This window comes from Mobula hypostoma, chromosome 13, assembly GCF_963921235.1.
Source record: "Mobula hypostoma chromosome 13, sMobHyp1.1, whole genome shotgun sequence".
NCBI lineage: Eukaryota > Metazoa > Chordata > Chondrichthyes > Myliobatiformes > Myliobatidae > Mobula > Mobula hypostoma.
Genome location: NC_086109.1, coordinates 54,919,597 through 54,937,069, shown reverse-complemented (window position 1 = coordinate 54,937,069; position 17,473 = coordinate 54,919,597). Strand labels below are relative to the sequence as shown.

The 17,473-nt window shown below is 47.2% G+C and overlaps 1 protein-coding gene and 1 pseudogene across 1 annotated transcript in view; both read left to right on the top strand.

Moving 5' to 3' along the window:
• The window catches only part of LOC134355328 (protogenin-like), a 165,473-nt gene that overhangs the window by 95,851 nt on the left and 52,149 nt on the right, over nt 1-17,473 (top strand). The gene's annotated exons all lie outside the window — the stretch shown is intronic.
• Nucleotides 5,429-7,799, top strand: LOC134355844 (basic proline-rich protein-like; annotated as a pseudogene).

Sequence of the window (17,473 nt, the reverse complement as noted above, 5' to 3'; positions counted from 1 at the left end):
CTACCTATTGATTGGCTTCTGTTTCTATTCAAGCATCCTTTGTTATTTTTTCCCTGTTGATGTTGGTTTTGTAACGAGAGCAAAACAGCTACATGTTTCATTTCACATTACAGGCTGTAATAAATGTAGACCTTATTTCACGTGTCCCACTTTCACCTCATTCATGGTTAATGATCACATTGTTTCAAATCAAAATTAATTAAAGCAAAAAACTTGTCAAAAAATGACTGCTAAATTCAAACTGTATCCCTTTGTGTGTTAACTTTGGAATTTGTCAAATTTCAAAATATGGAAGATAAAGGCTTTGTAATCGAAGTGGACTGGCCCCATGCTGGTGCTCTTGTATATGTTATTACGCTAAAGCATAATTATGAAAACAAAAATCAGATAAGAATGTAAAAGCAGTGCAGGAGTATAATAGGAAGAGGCGCAGTCGACGTTTCAGGCCGAGACCCTTCGTCAGGACTAACTGAAGGAAGAGTGAGTAAGGGATTTGAAAGCTGGAGGGGGAGGGGGAGATGCAAAATGATAGGAGAAGACAGGAGGGGGAGGGATAGAGCCGAGAGCTGGACAGGTGATAGGCAAAAGGGGATACGAGAGGATCATGGGACAGGAGGTCCGGGAAGAAAGACGGGGGGGGGTGACCCAGAGGATGGGCAAGAGGTATATTCAGAGGGACAGAGGGAGGAAAAGGAGAGTGAGAGAAAGAATGTGTGCACAAAAATGAGTAACAGATGGGGTACGAGGGGGAGGTGGGGCCTTAGCGGAAGTTAGAGAAGTCAATGTTCATGCCATCAGGTTGGAGGCTACCCAGACGGAATATAAGGTGTTGTTCCTCCAACCTGAGTGTGGCTTCATCTTTACAGTAGAGGAGGCCGTGGATAGACATGTCAGAATGGGAATGGGATGTGGAATTAAAATGTGTGGCCACTGGGAGATCCTGCTTTCTCTGGCGGACAGAGCGTAGATGTTCAGCAAAGCGGTCTCCCAGTCTGCGTCGGGTCTCACCAATATATAAAAGGCCACATCGGGAGCACCGGACGCAGTATATCACCCCAGTCGACTCACAGGTGAAGTGATGCCTCACCTGGAAGGACTGTTTGGGGCCCTGAATGGTGGTAAGGGAGGAAGTGTAAGGGCATGTGTAGCACTTGTTCCGCTTACACGGATAAGTGCCAGAAGGGAGATCAGTGGGGAGGGATGGGGGGGACGAATGGACAAGGGAGTTGTGTAGGGAGCGATCCCTGCGGAATGCAGAGAGAGGGGGGGAGGGAAAGATGTGCTTAGTGGTGGGATCCCGTTGGAGGTGGCGGAAGTTACGGAGAATAATATGTTGGACCCGGAGGCTGGTGGGGTGGTAGGTGAGGACCAGGGGAACCCTATTCCTAGTGGGGTGGTGGGAGGATGGAGTGAGAGCAGATGTACGTGAAATGGGGGAGATGCGTTTAAGAGCAGAGTTGATAGTGGAGGAAGGGAAGCCCCTTTCTTTAAAAAATGAAGACATCTCCCTCGTCCTAGAATGAAAAGCCTCATCCTGAGAGCAGATGCGGCGGAGACGGAGGAATTGCGAGAAGGGGATGGCGTTTTTGCAAGAGACAGGGTGAGAAGAGGAATAGTCCAGATAGCTGTGAGAGTCAGTAGGCTTATAGTAGACATCAGTGGATAAGCTGTCTCCAGAGACAGAGACAGAAAGATCTAGAAAGGGGAGGGAGGTGTCGGAAATGGACCAGGTAAACTTGAGGGCAGGGTGAAAGTTGGAGGCAAAGTTAATAAAGTCAACGAGTTCTGCATGCGTGCAGGAAGCAGCGCCAATGCAGTCATCGATGTAGCGAAGGAAAAGTGGGGGACAGATACCAGAATAGGCACGGAACATAGATTGTTCCACAAACCCAACAAAAAGGCAGGCATAGCTAGGACCCATACGGGTGCCCATAGCTACACCTTTAGTTTGGAGGAAATGGGAGGAGCAAAAGGAGAAATTATTAAGAGTAAGGACTAATTCCGCTAGACGGAGCAGAGTGGTGGTAGAGGGGAACTGATTAGGTCTGGAAACCAAAAAGAAGCATAGAGCTTTGAGACCTTCCTCATGGGGGATGGAAGTATATAAGGACTGGACATCCATGGTGAAAATAAAGCGGTGGGGGCCAGGGAACTTAAAATCATCAAAAAGTTTAAGAGCGTGAGAAGTGTCACGAACATAGGTCGGAAGGGATTGAACAAGGGGTGATAAAACAGTGTCGAGGTATGCAGAAACGAGTTCGGTGGGGCAGGAGCAAGCTGAGACAATAGGTCGGCCAGGACAAGCAGGTTTGTGGATCTTGGGTAGGAGGTAGGAGGTCACCCCCCCCCCGTCTTTCTTCCCGGACCTCCTGTCCCACGATCCTCTCGTATCCCCTTTTGCCTATCACCTGTCCAGCTCTCGGCTCTATCCCTCCCCCTCCTGTCTTCTCCTATCATTTTGCATCTCCCCCTCCCCCTCCAGCTTTCAAATCCCTTACTCACTCTTCCTTCAGTTAGTCCTGACGAAGGGTCTCGGCCTGAAACGTCGACTGCGCCTCTTCCTATAGATGCTGCTTGGCCTGCTGCGTTCACCAGCAACTTTGATGTGTGTTGCTTGAATTTCCAGCATCTGCAGAATTCCTGTTGTTTGCAGGAGTATAATAATAGATTTCTTTTTACTTCCTTGCCTCCTTCTCTCATAACCACGGGTCAAAGTTGATGTTCATTTGGATTCTGCTTTTGTTACTCAGACTGGTCACTGGAACTTGGTGCATCAGTACATTTTTAGTTAACTGGTTAAATTGTCTTTTGAATTTATTTGGACACCTTATTCTTATCATTGTTACTTAGATTGTGAAGTTTACTTTTATAAATTATGTTGAACGTTTTATTGAGAACCAGTATTTATTCAGTGTGGGGAAAAATATAAGCTAGTTTGTTGTCTCGGTCTTTTCACAAAATTGCAATTTGGCTTAAATGGGAACAGTTTGCTTAAGGCACTTGCTCTAGTTACAGCCTTTTGACCTCCTGAACCCCAGGATTTTATCTCTTCCTGGTGGATGGTGATAAGTTCTCTCTCTTCTGACAGACTATGCCCATTTATAAATTGAGCCATTTTCAGCTCTGACCTATTTAATGTATAATTTTTAATCAGTCAGGGCATTTACAATAATAGCGTTCATTGTAGCAAGTATAATTGCAGCCCCTTAGCAAAAAGGGTCCGTCACAGATGTGCTATAGACTCGATGTCCAACAGAGTGGACTACAGCCAGATTTGGATGTGAGGTTGTGTTTGTATTCAATGGAACTTACAAAAATGTGGAAATAGTAACTGCTGTAGAATTGTATTGAAAATTGATACAAGTGTAGGGGGTTTCTTCTTTTATGTTACTGCGAAGGCTAACAAAATGGCTTCTTTGTTATGTTATAATTAAAATGGCTTTTCTGTAATAATAACTGTGATGTAAGGAGTCCCCTCTCCCCCCTCTCCCCCCCTCTCCCCCCCTCTGGGTTATATTATTGATAAGAGAGGGAATTAACCAATTGGGATAGATGTTATTCTTTCTTGTGTGCCTGTAGGCTGTTGTTTCACGGGGTTTGGGGGCAGAAGGCGGATGGGGACAGAATGAGGAGACGTGATGCTGTAAACTGGGCGGTGGGATGGAGTCCGAGGCTCAGGGTCTTTAGTGAGGAGAGGAGATGAAGACAGACTCGTGTGGAGCGTCTGGTTGACCACCCTGGTTGGTCCCAGGCGGAGCGTCGAGGGGGTCGGAGGAGATTGAGTGGTGGAACGAAGACTCTGTCACTTGAGCTCCAACTGTTGTGCACAAAGTGGTTGAACCTTGATAAGTTTGGCACCTTTTATTTTTCTTTTATATTTTATCTATTAATTACATAGTTCCAGTAAGATCTATAAAGTGTAATCATTTAATGGCATATGGTGTATTGTCTGTTATTTGGCGGGGTGGGGTACATCACACAGCATCCACACAAACTCGATTACCCAGTTTGGCGGGGCCGAAGGCTGCTCCCCCTAGACGAAAGCGAGCTGAGCGAGCCTGAGGCTGACCAGGGGGCTACATTTGGTGGCTTCATCCGAGATTTGATTCAGTGGTGTACTTGCCCTGTTTAAATCAGTGCTGCTGTGTCTCTGGGACTGCAGTTAGTGATCTGTGTCTCTGTGGGATTGCTGGTTATTACTGCATACATTTTGAATGAGGCGGGACCATGGGCTGTCCATACTGTTAGGAGAGAGAGGAAAGAGTGGTCTGATTCGGAGGTAATGTCTGCGAATAAATGTTCCAGCTATGGCAGAATCCACCTGGCTTTTGGGATAGTGTCCATCCCTAAAGGGGCGGAGGTGTACGAGTCGTGGGCGGAGCGGATCTCTCAGTTGTTAGATGAGTGGCAGTGCTCGGTTGAGGGAGTGCGACGGGGATTGGTTGAAGGTTTGAGTAGGCGGCTGGTGACGGTGTTAGAGCTGTCAGGTTCAATTACCCCGTAGTGACATCTACCAGTTATCTGAAAGTGGGGGAAAATGCGTCTGGTTCGACTGGAAGTAAAATGCAACGCCTGGGGGGCTTTCCATACCTGTGTCAGGAGATTGGGGAAAAGCTTTCAGTGTATCTTCTCTGGCTAGGAGGGCAGCTAAATTGCTTGCAGTTCCAGGGGGATCATTTAAGGGGATCAGCCCCTCCCTCAGTTGTTCAGCTGATCAGAGAGGTGTCGGGAAACTTAGTGGAGGCCCAGTGGGGGAACGGCTTAGGGTCTCTGGGGGAGTTACATTCCCAGCAATGTACCAAGGAACTTCCGAAAGGAAAAGACCCTATTCCCGAAGGTAGAACGGATAGATGGAAGCTATCCATTTTGGGATACCAGTGCCAGTGATTATCCAGAAGACAATTATTGGTCAGTGACACTGGAGTTCATGGGAGCATTGTCTGTGCACCCAGTGTTTCGAGCTGTTTGTGAGGACATGTGTAGCAGCCTTGGGCCGGTACCGAATTTAAACGAGAGCCGATTGTGGTACGGCCTGGAGGAAGTATCTGAGGGTGAAACCCTCTTAGTGGAGGCTCCGAAATACCACGAGGGAGGGGAGTTGACCGCTGAAGTCACCTTGGTGAGAGAGAGGTCGCAGCGACTGGACCCTGTAGCTGTGGAAGATGTAGGCAGCGTGTGTGTGGGTTATAGGACTCTGAATAGGTGCACTGTCATTGACCAGAATATGGCCCTGAGGGCCAAAGATGCTATGGTCTGTTTATATGGCACGACGTGGTTTAATGTGCTGGATCTGAGGAGTGGATGTTGCCAAATCCCGATGAGTGAGACCGACAAGGAGAAGATGGCCGTTATAGGTTCCCTAGGATTCTTCCGATCCGAAAAGATGCCACAGGGCATATCCGGAGCCCCTACAACCTTCCAGCGGGGCATGAGGAAGACCGTGGGGGATGTGAAGGTGTTTGGAGTTTTGGTGTATGTGGATGATCGCCTAGAGTTTGGATTCGCCTTGGGGGATGATGATGTGAGGCGAGTGCCAGAGCCCCAGACAACCATTGTAGAATTGGAGTTCACGCTCGTCAAAGTGGAGATGGGGAAACGGAATTCCGATCTGAAACTGTGGTCATTTACGGATGAATTAATCCAGAGAGACGAAGCAATGACCAACCTTCGAAAGGATCAGCAGAAACTCAAGACATCGATCCAGAACAGATTGGAAGAAGCTAGTGGTGTAATTGCGTCCCAGATGGAGATGGACATGAAGCGTGAGTCGGAACTGCTGAGACTAGGGTGAGAGTTGGAGGAGTCAGAGAAGAAGTTGACGTCTCGACTGCAGGAGGCTGAAGAGGCTGCAGAGGCAGCCCAGGCTAAGTGCTTCAGTTTGGGGAAAATCAAACAGCAGCTACCGATCGAGGGAGTGAGGAAGAATATGGCTTCGAAGGATGATGTGCTGGATGTGTGGTACGTGCTGCCTTTCACTAACTTCCCCTTGATTGAGGAAGAGACTTTTGACCCTTCTCCCACTGAGTCAGGTGTAGTGGGGAGAGCTAGCTGTGGGCAGCCTGGGTTACAGCAGGACCCTGAAGGAAAAGAAGTGGGGCCCCGGATACGGGACAAGGGGCTCCAAGTTGCATTGGGGGCATGAGTGAGAGATTGAGAAGGAGTTGGCAAGCAGACCCGAGGTATCCCCAGTAGTGTCCGAGCCTTAAGGGTTTAGGTGAGGGGCTACGGAGGTCTCGGAAGATTAGGAAACTCCCAGATAGGTTGGTCTATGTAGCGCCAGTGGAACAGGGCGTAAGGTCTACTGTTTGGGGAGCAATGTGACTGTTTGTACCTGGATTGTGTTTTTGTGTCTGCGGGAATGGTTGGCGAGTTATTTAGAAGTCATTTGGTGGGTGGACAGTGTAAGGGGTTTCTTCTTTTATGTTACTGCGAAGGCTAACAAAATGGCTTCTCTGTTATGTTATAATTAAAATGGCTTTTCTGTAATAATAACTGTGATGTAAGGAGTTCCCCGTCTCCTCCCCCCGTCTCCTCCCCCCGTCTCCTCCCCCCCTCTCCTCCCCCCCTCTCCTCCCCCCCTCTCCTCCCCCCTCTCCTCCCCCCTCTCCTCCCCCCCCTCTCCTCCCCCCCTCTCCTCCCCCCTCTCCTCCCCCCTCTCCTCCCCCTCTCCTCCCCCTCTCCTCCCCCTCTCCTCCCCCTCTCCTCCCCCCTCCTCCCCCCCTCTCCTCCCCCCTCTCCTCCCCCCTCTCCTCCCCCCCTCCTCCCCCCTCTCTCCCCCCCTCCTCCCCCCCCTCTCCTCCCCCCTCTCCTCCCCCCTCCTCCTCCCCTCCTCCTCCCCCCTCTCCTCCCCCTCTCCTCCCCCCTCTCCTCCCCCCTCTCCTCCCCCTCTCCCCCCCCCCTCCCCCCCCTCCCCCCCCTCTCCTCCCCCCCCCTCCCTCCCCCTCCTCCCCCCTCCCCCCCCTCCCCCCTCCTCCCCCTCTCCCCCCCCCTCCCCCCCCCTCTCCCCCCCTCCTCCCCCTCCCCCCCCCTCCTCCCCCCCTCCTCCCCCTCTCCTCCCCCTCTCCTCCCCCCTCCTCCCCCCCTCTCCTCCCCCCTCTCCTCCCCCCTCTCCTCCCCCCCTCTCCTCCCCCTCTCCTCCCCCCTCTCCTCCCCCTCTCCTCCCCCCTCTCCTCCCCCCTCTCCTCCCCCCTCTCCTCCCCCCTCTCCTCCCCCCTCTCCTCCCCCCTCTCCTCCCCCTCTCCTCCCCCTCTCCTCCCCCCTCTCCTCCCCCCTCCTCCCCCCTCTCCTCCCCCCTCCTCCCCCCCCCCTCTCCTCCCCCCTCTCCTCCCCCCTCCTCCCCCTCTCCTCCCCCTCTCCTCCCCCCCTCTCCTCCCCCCTCCTCCTCCCCCTCTCCTCCCCCCTCTCCTCCCCCTCTCCTCCCCCCCCCTCCTCCCCCTCTCCTCCCCCTCTCCTCCCCCTCTCCTCCCCCTCTCCTCCCCCTCTCCTCCCCCCTCCCTCCCCCCCCCCCCCCCTCTCCTCCCCCCCCCTCCCCCCCCTCCCCCCCTCCCCTCTCCCCCCTCCCTCTCTCCCCCTCTCCCCCCCCCCCTCTCCCCCCCTCTCCCCCCTCTCCCCCCCTCTCCCCCCCTCTCCCCCCCTCTCTCCCCCTCCCCCCTCTCCCCCCCTCTCCCCCCCTCCCCCCCCCCCCTCTCCCCCCTCTCTCCCCCCCCTCTCTCCCCCTCTCTCCCCCCCTCTCCCCCCCTCCCCCCTCTCTCCCCCCCTCTCCCCCCCTCCCCCCCTCTCCCCCCCTCTCCCCCCCTCTCCCCCCCTCTCTCTCCCCCCCCTCTCCCCCTCTCTCTCCCCCCTCTCTCTCCCCCCCTCTCTCCCCCCCCTCTCCCCCCCCCTCCCCCCCCCCCCCCCCCTCCCCCCCCCCCCCCCCCCCTCTCCTCCCCTGGTTGGGTTATATTATTGATAAGAGAGCGAACGAACCAATTGGGATAGATGTTATTCTTTCTTGTGTGTCCATGAGCTATTGTTTCACGGGGTTTTGGGGCAGAAGGCGGATGGGGACAGAGTGAGGAGACGCGACGCTGTGAGCTGGGTGGCGGGACGGACCCCAAACGGGAGTCCGAGGCCCAGGGTCTTCGGCAAGGAGAGGAGACGAAGACAAACTCGTGTGGAGCGTCTGGTCGACCACTGTAGTTGGTCCCAGGTGGTGGGTCGGAGGGGATCGAATGGTGGAAAGAAGACTCCATTAATTGAGCTCCAACTGTTGTGCACAAAGTGGTTGAATTTGATAAGTTTGGCGCCTTTTATTTTCCTTTTATATTTTATCTCTATTAATTACATAGTTCCAGAGGGATCTATAAAGTGTAATCATTTAATCGGATATGGTGTATTGTCTGTTATTTGGCGGGGTGGGGTACATCACACAGCATCCACACAAACTATTACCCAGTTTGGGGGGGCCGAAGGCTGCTCCCCCTAGACAAAGGCAAGTTGAGTGAGCCTGAGGCTTACCGGGGGCTACATAAGGAAAATAAAATCAAAGTTTTTTGGGGGCAAGATTTGCACCTTTGAGAAATTAGTTATATTATTAAGAAGTGGTTTTCGATGGTCTTGTTTCAACACACTTCACCTGGTGACATTTACTGAAGAGCAAAGATGTTAGATGATGAAAACCATGCTAACTAAAAACATTAATATGCTGCTACTTTACTGCCAAGTTTTATATTATCAAAGTGGAAACCTGGCCCACAAATATCAAAATCCAATTTGTAATTTGCAGAAATGACCGGTTTACTGAAAGCGGAGAATGTTTCAGTAAATCAGACCCCATCTTTGGAGAGAAACACAAGCAGCTTTTCAGGTTCATGACTTTTCGATACCTGAAGCATTCTGGTTTTCTCTCACCAAAGAAGCTACCTGAACAGCAGAGCATTACTGGTATTTTCTGTTTTTGTTTCGGATATGTTAACATCTCCTGTATTTTGCTTCCAGGAAACTAATCTTTTGTTGGTGTTGCCTGTATGGATAAGTATACTGGGCCCAGGTTGGACTGGTTGATGGGTGGATGCAGATTGTTTCGTTAAACTAGCAGAATTCAGTTTTAGAGTTAAAGTACCCATCATTTGGATGGTAGTTGAACCTCCTTGAAGTGTATTGTTCGTTGTTAAACAAGCAAGTAAAATATAAAGTTTTTTTTTGAAAAAGTCATTATTCCACTACTCTTTATGATTCCTTCTGTACAAATTAACAGTCAGAGTTCATAAATTACAACAGAGGTTATGCTTCAAAGTTCTATTTCAATGACGGTGTAAGGCACTTTCAAAATATACTGAAGTCATGAAAGCTGCCATTACCCCAAACATTGTGTGGTCAAGCTGTACTTGGAGAAACCTGACGCGAGGGCAGGTATCACTGCGGATTGTGGGGGTTTGTAGAATCAAAGCTCCTTTCTTTGAAAAGGAAGCTACAGCTTATAAATCCAAGGGTGCAGTGGTTAATAAAGGAAGATCTGCAAAGTAATACTCAAAGACTTTATCACTTTTGTACTGAATTCAAACAGGATTTACGTTTCTGGGTCTATGACACTGGGTACTGACCACACGCGTGTGCATTTGGTCATTGAGAGTGAAGGTGACCCATGACTGAACTCCTATACTTGTCACACGTACATCAAAACAATGAAGCATGGGGTGAAATGCGTCATTTGCATCAACGACCAACACCATTTGAGGATGTGCTGAGGGCATCCTGCAGGTGTCACCAACTGAGCATGCCCACGATTTACTAACCCTGACCTGTCCATCTTTGTAACCCTGACCTGTACATCATTATAGATATGTAAAAAGGAAAAGACTGATAAAGACAAATGTAGGTCCCCTGCAAACAGAAACAGGTGAATTGATTATGGGGAGCAAGGACATGGCAGACCAATTGAATAATTACTTTGGTTCTGTCTTCACTAAGGAGGACATAAATAATCTTCCAGAAATAGTAAGGGACAGAGGGTCCAGTGAGATGGAGGAACTGAGCGAAATACATGTTAGTAGGGAAGTGGTGTTGGGTAAATTGAAGGGATTGAAGGCAGATAAATCCCCAGGGCCAGATGGTCTGCATCCCAGAGTGCTTAAGGAAGTGGCCCAAGAAATAGTGGATGCATTAGTGATAATTTTTCAAAACTCGTTAGATTCTGGACTAGTTCCTGAGGATTGGAGGGTGGCTAATGTAACCCCACTTTTTAAAAAAGGAGGGAGAGAGAAACCGGGGAATTATAGGCCGGTTAGCCTAACGTCGGTGGTGGGGAAACTGCTGGAGTCAGTTATCAAGGATCTGATAACAGCACATTTGGAAAGCGGTGAAATGATCGGACAAAGTCAGCATGGATTTGTGAAAGGAAAATCATGTCTGACGAATCTCATAGAATTTTTTGAGGATGTAACTAGTAGAGTGGATAGGGGAGAACCAGTGGATGTGGTATATTTGGATTTTCAAAAGGCTTTTGACAAGGTCCCACACAGGAGATTAGTGTGCAAACTTAAAGCACACGGTATTGGGGGTAAGGTATTGGTGTGGGTGGAGAATTGGTTAGCAGACAGGAAGCAAAGAGTGGGAATAAACGGGACCTTTTCAGAATGGCAGGCGGTGACTAGTGGGGTACCGCAAGGCTCAGTGCTGGGACCCCAGTTGTTTACAATATATATTAATGACTTGGATGAGGGAATTAAATGCAGCATCTCCAAGTTTGCGGATGACACGAAGCTGGGTGGCAGTGTTAGCAGTGAGGAGGATGCTAAGAGGATGCAGGGTGACTTGGATAGGTTGGGTGAGTGGGCAAACTCATGGCAGATGCAATTTAATGTGGATAAATGTGAAGTTATCCAATTTGGTGGCAAAAATAGGAAAACAGATTATTATCTGAATGGTGGCCGATTAGGAAAAGGGGAGGTGCAACGAGACCTGGGTGTCATTATACACCAGTCATTGAAAGTGGGCATGCAGGTACAGCAGGCGGTGAAAAAGGCGAACGGTATGCTGGCATTTATAGCGAGAGGATTCGAGTACAGGAGCAGGGAGGTACTACTGCAGTTGTACAAGGCCTTGGTGAGACCACACCTGGAGTATTGTGTGCAGTTTTGGTCCCCTAATCTGAGGAAAGACATCTTTGCCATAGAGGGAGTACAAAGAAGGTTCACCAGATTGATTCCTGGGATGGCAGGTCTTTCATATGAAGAAAGACTGGATGAACTGGGCTTGTACTCGTTGGAATTTAGAAGATTGAGGGGGGATCTGATTGAAACGTATAAGATCCTAAAGGGATTGGACAGGCTAGATGCGGGAAGATTGTTCCCGATGTTGGGGAGGTCTAGAACGAGGGGTCACAGTTTGAGGATAGAGGGGAAGCCTTTTAGGACCGAGGTTAGGAAAAACTTCTTCACACAGAGAGTGGTGAATCTGTGGAATTCTCTGCCACAGCAAACTGTTGAGGCCAGTTCATTAGCTATGTTTAAAAGGAAGTTAGATATGGCCCTTGTGGCTACAGGGGTCAGGGGGTATGGAGGGAAGGCTGGGTTCTGAGTTGGATGATCAGCCATGATCATAATAAATGGCGGTGCAGGCTCAAAGGGCCGAATGGCCTACTCCTGCACCTATTTTCTATGTTTCTATGTTTCTATCATGCCCACGATTTACTAACCCTGACCTGTACATCATGCCCACGATTTACTAACCCTGACCTGTCCATCTTTGTAACCCTGACCTGTACATCATGCCCACGATTTACTAACCCTGACCTGTACATCATGCCCACGATTTACTAACCCTGACCTGTCCATCTTTGTAACCCTGACCTGTACATCATGCCCACGATTTACTAACCCTGACCTGTCCATCTTTGTAACCCTGACCTGTACATCATGCCCACGATTTACTAACACTTACCTGTCCATCTTTGTAACCCTGACCTGTACATCATGCCCACGATTTATTAATCCTGACCTGTACATCTTTAAAATGTGAGGGGAATCTAGAGTGACATGAGCAAATTCTTGCAGTCAGGAGGAGAACATACAAACTCTGCAGACAGGAGCGGGAATATTTTATGCGCCGCCTAAATCGGGTTGTAAGAGCTCCGTCTTTAACTAGTGGAGTGGTGTTGCTGCAACAACCTGGCACTCAACGTCAGTAAGAACGAAAGAGCTGGTTGTGGACTTCAGGAAGGGTAAGACGAAGGAACACACACCAATCCTCTTAGAGGGATCAGAAGTGGAGAGAGTGAGCAGTTTCAGGTTCTGCGTGTCAAGATCTCTGAGGGTCTTACCTGGTTCCAACATATCGATGCAGTTATAAAGAAGGCAGGGCAGTGACTATACTTCATTAGGAGTTTGAAGAGATTTGGTATGTCAACAAATGCACTCAAAAACTTCTGTAGTTGTACTGTGCAGAGCATTCTGACAGGCTGCATCACTGTCTGGTATGGAGGAGCTACTGCACAGGACTGGAAGAAGCTGCAGAGGGTTGTAAGTCTAGTCAGCTCCATCCTGGGTACTAACCTACAAAGTACCCAGGACATCTTTAGGGAGCAGTGTCTCAGAAAGGCAGCGTCCATTATTAAGAACCTCCAGCACCAGGGGGTGCCCTTTTCTCACTGTTACCATCAGTTAGGAGATACAGAAGCCTGAAGGCACACACTCAGCGATTCAGGAACAACTTCTTGCCCTCCGCCATCCGATTACTAAATGAACATTGAACCCTTGAACACTACCTCACTTTTTTGATATATATTAATTTTGTTTTTTGCACAATTTTTAATCTATTCAATATACGTATACTGTAATTGATCTATTAATTTTTCTTCTATATTATATATTGCATTGAATTGCTGCTGCTAAATTAACAAATTTCATGACATGTTGGTGATAATAATCCCGATTTTGATACACTGAAATCTGTTACTTGGTTTGCTGTGTAGTGACCTCTGCTGGAAGAATTTGTTGTCAGCTCTCAAGCCCCCGGATTGAATAGGAAAACAATACTCAAATGAATAACAAGCAACACACATCAAAGTTGCTGGTGAACGCAGCAGGCCAGGCAGCATCTCTAGGAAGAGGTACAGTCGACATTTCGGGCCGAGACCCTTCGTCTCAAAGTGTCTCGGCCCGAAACGTCAACTGTACCTCTTCCTAGAGATGCTGCCTGGCCTGCTGCCTTCACCAGCAACTTTGATGTGTGTTGCTTGAATTTCTAACATCTGCAGAATTCCTCGTGTTTACGTACTCTAATGAATAACATCACTTAACATTGAAACAGTTCTAACTGTCCAAATGTGAGCTATTACCAATGTGGACAATACGGACAAGGCAGAAAACAGCACTGAGAACTATGCTTTAACAGTTAACAGTTCAAGACACTAAATTTTGGTTCATATTTAGTTAGCTGGTGTAGAGTTAGTTTGTGCTCTTGTTTTCAGTGGGATGAAACAGGAGCTGAGTATGAGTTGGGGTAAAGCTAATTTTTTTTTAGTATCTTCTGCCTATGCAATGAAAGGCTGTTTTAACGATGGTCTCCCAGGGTGCCATAAAATTATACAGGCCAAAGTGGGCCTGAAAGACAACACAAATTGGACTAAGTACTATGAAAAGGTGATGCAGATTAGTAGGAAATGGAGAGTTTTACTAGCTGTTTGTGTTTAAATAGTTGCTGTGTGTTAACAAGGTGTGAAAGCATAAATAAATTTAAAAACACCTGTACAGAAGTGTGCCATCCTACAATGAGACACAAGCACTCTGGTAGGTTTTGAAAAGCTAAGTTTGAAAGATATATTGAGGAGTATGTGGGTTCCATAGTGTGTTGTGGATATTTATTAGAGTGTGAGCTGCACAATGTGTTCCGCATTTTTAAATTAATTGAACAAAAAGCTGCTGGTTAGCGTTTGTGTTCTTTTGGGTAGTTAAAGAAATGGTTGCACTATTGAAGTAACTGAACTAATTAATCATGATTTTAAATATTAATCTTGAACTGAAATAATTCATTGCTTCAGCATTTTTCATTAATACCATGTTTATTCTATCTGTAAAAGTATTTAGGTTATTGCTAACATACTAATTCTCTGTGAAAGAGTATGCGTTGCACAGATATCTTACATATTTCATCTGGATATTGAAGTAAACCAGAGAAGGAGTAATCAGTTCCTAAATCTAAATAAAGATAAAACTGAAATGCTGTTGGTTGGTCCCAAAGCCAAAAGAGGTAAACTACTTGATGTATTAGCGAACTTGGCTCCCCTTGTAAAATCAGAAGTAATAAGCCTGGGTGTTATCCTTGCTGCATACTTGAATTTTAAACCCCACATAAAGAAAGTGACCAGAGCAGAATTTCTACACTTAAGAAATATTGCAAAGGTATATCCATTTCTGTCACGTAACAACACTGAAAAATTAATTCATATTGAATAGACTAGATTACTGTAATGCTCTTTTCCCTAGCCTTCCAAAGCAATCCATTGACAAACTTCAAACTTGTTCAGAACGCAGCTGCAAGAATTTAAACTAAAATCAGGATGAGGGAGCATATCACTCCCATCCTAGCTACTCTGTATTGGCTTCTAGTTTTTTAGAATTCTTTTTAATATTCTCTTGGTTTTAAAGCTCTCAATGATCTGGGACTGGAGTAGATCACAGAATCAAATTTGCTTTATAAACCTGCTTGAGCTCTCGGGTCCTTTTCTGCTAGTGTCTGAAATTTAAACAATTTCCCTCAAAAGATAATTAGCATTTTTGAACTACACTCCTAAATCAGCTTTTTTGACCTACACTCCTAAACAGTGGAATTCAATACCTATAACTATTAGGGGATGCAGACCCAGTTGACACATTTAAATGTCAGCTTAAGACCTAATTATTTGCTTTTAACTGAGATTTTCTATTATTTTCATATTTGAACTTTATCCTGTTGTAAAGCACTTTGAACTAGATTGTTTGTATGAAAGGTGCTCTATAAATTAGATAATATTTTAATATACACAAACTAGGCACAATGCTTAATCAACAATGAGTGTGTGTTTAGTCATCGTTCTCACATTTCTTTGTGAAACAGACTTGATGGAAAGTCATGGCTGCTTTCTGTGCTCTCTGGAGCAATCTTATTCTCCCGCAGATTTTCCCTTTTACCTATTCTTCACATATTCTCATCAGATTTTCTCAGATTCTGCCATTCACTTCACACCAGGGACAATTACAGCAGTCACTTAACTTCCCAACCTGCATGTGGTTAGAGTTTGGCAGAAAGTTAGAGGATCAGGGCAAAGCCCATGCCGTCACACAGTAGCAGCAGAGTCATTGAAGCCAAGTCACTGGAGCTGTTAAGAAGTGGTTCTAAGAGATGTAACTGTTTGTGTTTTCGATAAAAAATAATATTGAGTTCCTGCACTTCTCAAACAAAATTTTAAACACAGGATGATGCAGATGCTGGAAATTTAGAGCAACGTACACAAAATGCTGGAGGAACTCTGCAGGTCAGGCAGCGTCTATGGAAACGAATAAACAGTTGGTGTTTCGGGTCGATGCCCTTCTTCAGGACTGGAAGGGGATTAACGAGGTGGTGGAGGGGAAGGATGCTCGCTAGAATGTGATAGGTGAAGCCAGGTGTGTTGAAATACTAAAGAGCATTAGAAGAAGGAATCTGATAGGAGAGGAGAGCAGATTATAGGAGAAAGGAGAGGAGGAGGGGAAATGGGCGATGGTGATAGGCAGGTGAGGAGAGGAGGTAAGAGACCAGAGTGGGGAATAAAAGAGAAGGGGGAGGGGGAAATTACCGGAAGGGGAGATTTATGTTCATGCCATTAGGTTTATTCCACCCAGACAGAATGTAAGGCATTGCTCCTCCACCTGGGGAGTGGCCTCATTATGGCAGAAGAGGAGGCCATGAACTAACATGACAGAAGGGGAAAGGGATTCAGAATTAAAATGGTTGACCAGTTAGAAAATCCACTTTTGGCATATGGAGCAGAGGCGCTCAACAAAGCGATCCCCCAATTTACCAGTGTAGAGGAGGCCAATCTGGGAGGACTCCAACAGATTCGCAGGTGAAGTGTTGCCTCACCTGGAAGGACTGTTTAGGGCCCTGAATGGAGGTGAGGGAGGAGGTGAATGGGCAGGTGTAGCACTTTGGCTGTTTGCAGGGATATATGCCGGGAGGGAGATCGGTGAGGAGGGATGAACGAGCAAGAGCATTGTGGAACAAGAGATTCCTGCAGAAAGCAGAGAGTCGGGGGTGGGGGTGGTAAAGATGTTTGATAGATCTCATTGAAAATGGTGGAAGTTGTGGAGAATGATGTGTTGGATGTGGAGGCTCGTGGGTGGTAGGTGAGGACAAGAGGAGCTCTATCTCTGTTAATCTGGCAGGAAGATAAGGTGATGCAGATGTCTGGGAGATGGTGGAGATGTGGGTGAGGGTAGCATCAAACAAGATCTTCCCTGCTTTTGGGTGTGGGGGGCCGGGTGGAGAGAGAAAGAACTGCCTTAAGTGTAGAATGACTTGGATCAAAATTCTCTACTCTTTCAAAGGAAGAATTGATGCACAGAAATGTAACCTCTTGGAGGGAGGGGGCAGGGGAAATAAACATGAATAACTGATTAAAGTGAAGTACATAGAGTTGTAAACTCAGTCAGCTCCAGCATCTAAAACACTCAAATTTCTGCAGATGTACCTACCGTGGCTAGCTGCCTCACTGTCTGGTATATGGGAGTGAGGGCAACTGTGCAGGATCAAAGTAAAGTGCAGAAAGTTGTAAAATCAGTCAGCTCCATCATGGGCACTAGCCTCTGTAGTATCCAGTACATCTTCAAAGAGTGGTACCTCAGAAAGGCAGCGTCCATCATTAAGGACCCCCACCTCCCAAGTCATGCCTCCATCAGGAGGGAGGTACAGAAGTCTGAAGGCGTGTACGCTCAGGAACAGCTTCTTCCCCTCTGCCATCCAATTTCTAAATGGGCATTGAACCCATGAACACTACCTCACTTTTTAAAAAATTTCTGTTTTTTGTATTATTTATTTTAACGTAACTATTTGATATGTGTATGTGTGTATATTTACTGTAATTCATTTTTCTATTTTTATCATGTATTGCATTGTACTGTTGCTGCAAAGTTAACAAATTTAATGACATATGACAGTGATATTAAACCTGATTCTGATCATGTTTAACTGTTTTTGCAGTAGCAGTAGGAAACTTGTTTATGGGATTAATTGAACAATAGATGTCCAAGTTCACATTGCCTTGTTTACTGTATAAGGAACCTCAATTTTTCTTTAATTGCTGAAAAGGCATATAGCATTCTTTTTATAGACAGAGTGCTTGCTATGTTAGAGTTAAAGAGAAAGCCATTAGAGAATCTTAAGGGAGCACTAAATTTTCATGGAATGACAACTCTTAAATACAATCTGTTATCATAGGACCATGAGCTAAAAGGTTAAGGCTAAAGAGGAACAAATAATG